Source organism: Dendrobates tinctorius, unplaced genomic scaffold (assembly GCF_039654945.1).
Source record: "Dendrobates tinctorius isolate UK_male_01 unplaced genomic scaffold, ASM3965494v1 ptg000102l, whole genome shotgun sequence".
Taxonomy (NCBI): domain Eukaryota; kingdom Metazoa; phylum Chordata; class Amphibia; order Anura; family Dendrobatidae; genus Dendrobates; species Dendrobates tinctorius.
In genome coordinates this window covers 43,433,909-43,439,379 of record NW_027361770.1, presented here as the reverse complement: position 1 = coordinate 43,439,379, position 5,471 = coordinate 43,433,909, and the positions used below count along the sequence as shown (strand labels likewise).

Below are 5,471 nucleotides of genomic sequence, written 5' to 3'. Positions count from 1 at the left end.
AAAAAAATAGGCAGCACTCAAATTAAATGTGAAAAAAAGTGGATACTTTACTGATCCTCAAGTGGCAACGTTTCAATCTTTCTCAAGGACATACAGAGAAAGATTTGAGATTTAGAATTATAGATTATTTACCGGTACATAGACGAGGAGGGAACCGTACGGAAGTTTTAAAAAAATTGGAAATGAGATGGATATACGAATTGGGGACATTAAAACCGGCAGGATTAAACGTTGATTTTAAGGTACATATGGTTTGAGAAACTTACCTTTTTTGGCTATAACTTTCCATGTAACCTGACTTCTGTGTGATGTATGTGCTATTGATATATATTATTATATATGGATATGTTTATAATTATATCCTTTTTATTTTTTTTCCAGTTCTATGATGCTGTGAAGATAGTGACTACAAGATTATGAAGGGTACTTAATAAAAGGCGTTATGTAAAAATATATATTTTTTCATTTTTCTATAGAATGAGTTTTATGGCCATTTCACTGCAGTATACTAATGCCTGGTATGTGTGAAATAGAGTGGATGGGAACTGCATAGAGAGTGACCTCTGGTGGTGAAAGGGTATTCAGGATTGGGTAATGCTGTAAAGAGAGACTGTGTGAGGTCATTATCTCTTGTAAAAACAGCAACACAACCATATTGTCACCTTGGTGGGTGCCTCTAGGGTTTGTGACCATTCCAGGTGTAAATCCGCAACCCCAGGCACTAATACATGTATTTACATGGAATCAGCAAAAGGGCTGTGGCGCCCTGAAGTTAAATGGCAGTTCTGAACAGTATGTCTAGTGAGCATGCTCAGGCATCCTGCAATGATCGGCCTTGCAGTGATGAATCACATGTTGGAGCTGGGCAACGACAAACAACACTGACCACAGCTAATTTCCAGCAGTGACAGAGAGCTGCATGGATATGAGTAAAGTATACCAATTTTTTTAACTATATAAGCCTTAGTACCTTCATAAGTTGTGTCATGATCGTTTTTATTGACAAGCTGAGTCTTTTTAAGCACTGTATATGCACTGTTGCACTTTGTAATCTAGATCTTCGGACATATGCACATATGTTGTATGGAGCACTTGTAAATGTTACTATGGCAATGGCCATTTTGAATATGTAAAACAGATTAATTATTGAAATTGTATACACATGTGTTACTACTATTTAAGTTTGTACTGACTATGAGCACATTGCTTGATAAAGACGGGTCACCGTTGAAACGTTGCCACTTGAGGATCAGTAAAGTATCCACTTTTTTTCACATTTAATTTGAGTGCTGCCTATTTTTTTACTTTTGTTAATTTGGCTGTTTGGACACTGCTGAATAGGTTTTGCACCAACTATTTAATTTTGGTAGTGCTGTCCTTTTTTTGATTTATTTATTGTCTTATGGGTTGTGCACACTTTGTTTCAAAATTTTTTAAAAAATTTTTTTCAAAAAAAATATTTTTTAAAAAATTAATTTTTCTTGATTTTGTAGTGGATAATGGAGAATATAAGAGATCCTTTTTCATTTACATACACAGAGGAAGATGGAGACAGGATTGTTGGAGCCATAGGAGGTGATGGGGTTTTTTTTAATACCCCCTCGATTTTGGATCTCAAAAGAGAATATGAGAATGACATGAAAAAAATTGTCACTCAACAGTTACATCTAACAACCTTGGGCGAATATTATAAAGCACGTATGATCCCAAGAGGCCTGAGGTCAAACATTAGACCTAATCTCATGATGAATAGTGTTCCTTTTTGTACACGGTTTACTCAAATCTCTAACAGATATGCAATGGACACTATGCTATTGAACATGGAGTTTTTACAGGATGAGATCAAACTTTTACAAGAAAAAGTGGATGATGTATGTGCAAAAATCAAAAGTAAAATCAAAGAGGAGGAGTGGAAGGCGTTTTTTGCTGTAATCAAGGGTATAATTGATAAAATGCGTATAGAACTAGAGGATAATAAACGAAAAAAGTGGATCCGTGACTCTGGAGATTATAAAACAGGAAACATCTATAATTGACAGAAAGACAATCTAAGATGGAGGAGAAGAGGTCACTGGATTAATAGGACTTATAAGAGACAGTTGATGGGTATAAAAAACGTAACTAATCATAAGTTTACTTCTAGCAGAATTAGATCATCCTCCTCAAGGAAAAGGTCAAAAAGGCGAGGAGGAAGGCTACAATGGAAAAGAGAAAAAAGAGAAAAGAGGCGGAAAACAGAAGAATTACAACCAATCACCGAAACCAGTGACACGATCCAACCACCAGAACTAGTGATTAATTTATCCAAAAAGGTATTGACTGATTCACAATTGTCACTTTTGAATAAGGGTCCCTCTTTCTGTATGAATATGCATGTCGATTGGTTTGACTGTAAAGTTGATTTGAATAGGCTTTTTAGAACAGTAAAGTTAAAGGAATGGTTTCATAATAAGAGTAAAAATATGATAAGTCAGGAGGCTGAATTATGTATGGCAAAATTGGGTTTGAAAAAGAAAAGTCTATTTGTACCTCCAAATAGCTCTGCAGCAATAGAAACATTTGTTGAGGCAGTTACACAAGATATTGAATCACTGCGGTCAAAAGGAATGGAGGGTTTTACTAAACCAAATTTGAGAACAGAGGAGGTTAAAGCAATGAATGAATTAATCCATGATGAAACAATTATTATAAAAAGGGCAGATAAGGGCGGAGCCCTGGTGATCATGGATAAAGAAAATTATGTGGCTGAAATAATGAGACAGATAGGTGATCAAGATGTATACAGGAAATTATCTCAAGATCCTAAGTTCCAGATTATCAGAAATATTGGGAATATTGTGAAACCTGCTTTAGAGCAAGGATTGATTGACAAAGAAACATTTGATTTTCTGTTACATATTACTCCAACAACACCTATACTTTATACTCTGCCGAAAGTGCATAAGTCCATGCGAGATCCTCCAGGGCGCCCCATTGTGGCAGGGACTGATTCAGTGCTCAGTCACGTTGGGGTATACCTGGATAAGATCTTGAATCCATTAGCACAAAGGGCCACTTCTTATGTTAAAGACACCACTGATTTTCTTTTGAAGGTCAAGGAGTTAAGAGTGGGAGAAAGTGATTGGCTAGTATCATTTGATGTAACATCTCTGTATACATCTATTGTCCATAAAGAAGGTTTGGAGGTGGTAAGAGAAGCCTTGTCCAGAACCAATTTTACTAATCAAGCCATAGTGATGATCATGTCCCTCTTGGAATTGGTATTAACAAAAAATTATTTTATGTTCGGTGATGAGTATTATGAACAATTAAGGGGTACAGCTATGGGGGCAAATATGGCCCCCTCATATGCTAACCTCATGATGGCCGCTCTGGAGCAGAGGTTCGTCTATGTGTCGCCCCATTTCCCCAAAGTAGGGGGATGGTGGCGATACATTGACGATATTTTTCTGACTTGGACTGGATCACGTGAAGAGCTTCAAGAGTTTTTTGACTTTTTGAACTCTATTAATGAAACCATAAAATTTACAATGGAATGTTCCAGAGTAGAGTTGAACTTTTTGGATGTGTTGATAAGGAAGGATGGAGAGAGGTTGGATACTGAACTTTTTTGCAAGAAGACAGATCGAAACAACCTCCTCCATTATTCTAGCCATCACCCACAAAAAATGCTGGATGCTATTCCATATAGTCAATATCTACGTGCTAAGAGAATAGTTAGCAAAGATGAAAAACTAACAGAGACAGTCGACAATATGAGTAAAAAATTCGTACAGAGGGGGTACCCCAAAAGTATATTGGCTAAACAGAAAAGGAGACTGGATGAGGTGGAAAGGAGAGATTTGTTTGAGGAGAAAAAACGGGATAATATGAGTAGAATTCCTTTTGTAAGTAATTTCTGTGAAGAAAGTCCACAAATATCTAAAATTATAATGAACCATTGGCCGATTCTGAATAAGGGGTGTCCACAAATAGAGGAATTTAAAAAAAACCCAATTCTTGCATATAGAAAGAGTAGAAGTCTGGGTGACAGATTGATTAAAGCAGACATTGGGTCATTAAAACAAACTAAGCAGTTGACTCTAACAAATACTCAGCGGAAGGGTTGTTTTCCCTGTTTATTTTGTGTAAACTGCCCATTAATGCTTAAAGGCTCCACATTCCAAAATCCTCGTACAGGATATACGTTAAACATCAGACATTTTTTAACGTGCAATACAGAATATGTAATATACATGTTACAATGTCCATGTCCACTTTATTATATTGGAGAAACAACATGTGATCTGAAGACACGGTTAAATCAGCATAGGTGCGACATACGGAAAAAACGCAAAGATCTGCCTGTCCCTAAGCACTTTAATGAACAAGGACATACAGAGAAAGATTTGAGATTTAGAATTATAGATTATGTACCGGTACATAGACGAGGAGGGAACCGTACGGAAGTTTTAAAAAAATTGGAAATGAGATGGATATACGAATTGGGGACATTAAAACCGGCAGGATTAAACGTTGATTTTAAGGTAAATATGTTTTGAGAAACTTACCTTTTTTGGCTATAACTTTCCATGTAACCTGACTTCTGTGTGATGTATGTGCTATTGTTATTTTAATATATATGGATATGTTTATAATTATATCCTTTTTATTTTTTTTCCAGTTCTATGATGCTGTGAAGATAGTGACTACAAGATTATGAAGGGTACTTAATAAAAGGCGTTATGTAAAAATATATATTTTTTCATTTTCCTATAGAATGAGTTTTATGGCCATTTCACTGCAGTATACTAATGCCTGGTATGTGTGAAATAGATTGAATGGGAACTGCATAGAGAGTGACCTCTGGTGGTGAAAGGGTATTCAGGATTGGGTAATGCTGTAAAGAGAGACTGTGTGAGGTCATTATCTCTTGTAAAAACAGCAACACAACCATATTGTCACCTTGGTGGGTGCCTCTAGGGTTTGTGACCATTCCAGGTGTAAATCCGCAACCCCAGGCACTAATACATGTATTTACATGGAATCAGCAAAAGGGCTGTGGCGCCCTGAAGTTAAATGGCAGTTCTGAACAGTATGTCTAGTGAGCATGCTCAGGCATCCTGCAATGATCGGCCTTGCAGTGATGAATCACATGTTGGAGCTGGGCAGCGACAAACAACACTGACCACAGCTAATTGCCAGCAGTGACAGAGAGCTGCATGGATATGAGTAAAGTATACCAATTTTTTTAACTATATAAGCCTTAGTACCTTCATAAGTTGTGTCATGATCATTTTTATTGACAAGCTGAGTCTTTTTAAGCACTGTATATGCACTGTTGCACTTTGTAATCTAGATCTTCGGACATATGCACATATGTTGTATGGAGCACTTGTAAATGATACTATGGCAATGGCCTGTCATGTCGGACGCTATTCACACCACAGCGTCCGGCAGGCAGAGGTAGTTCCACCTCCGTCCACTATAGC

At 36.9% G+C, this 5,471-nt stretch overlaps 1 long non-coding RNA gene across 1 annotated transcript; it reads left to right on the top strand.

Moving 5' to 3' along the window:
- The first annotated feature begins 379 nt into the window (after positions 1–379).
- On the top strand, positions 380–4,722 carry LOC141099824 (uncharacterized). The gene is made up of 3 exons (XR_012234539.1): positions 380–423; positions 2,147–2,312; positions 4,664–4,722. It is a non-coding gene; the product is annotated as an uncharacterized lncRNA (long non-coding RNA).
- Positions 4,723–5,471: the final 749 nt, after the last annotated feature.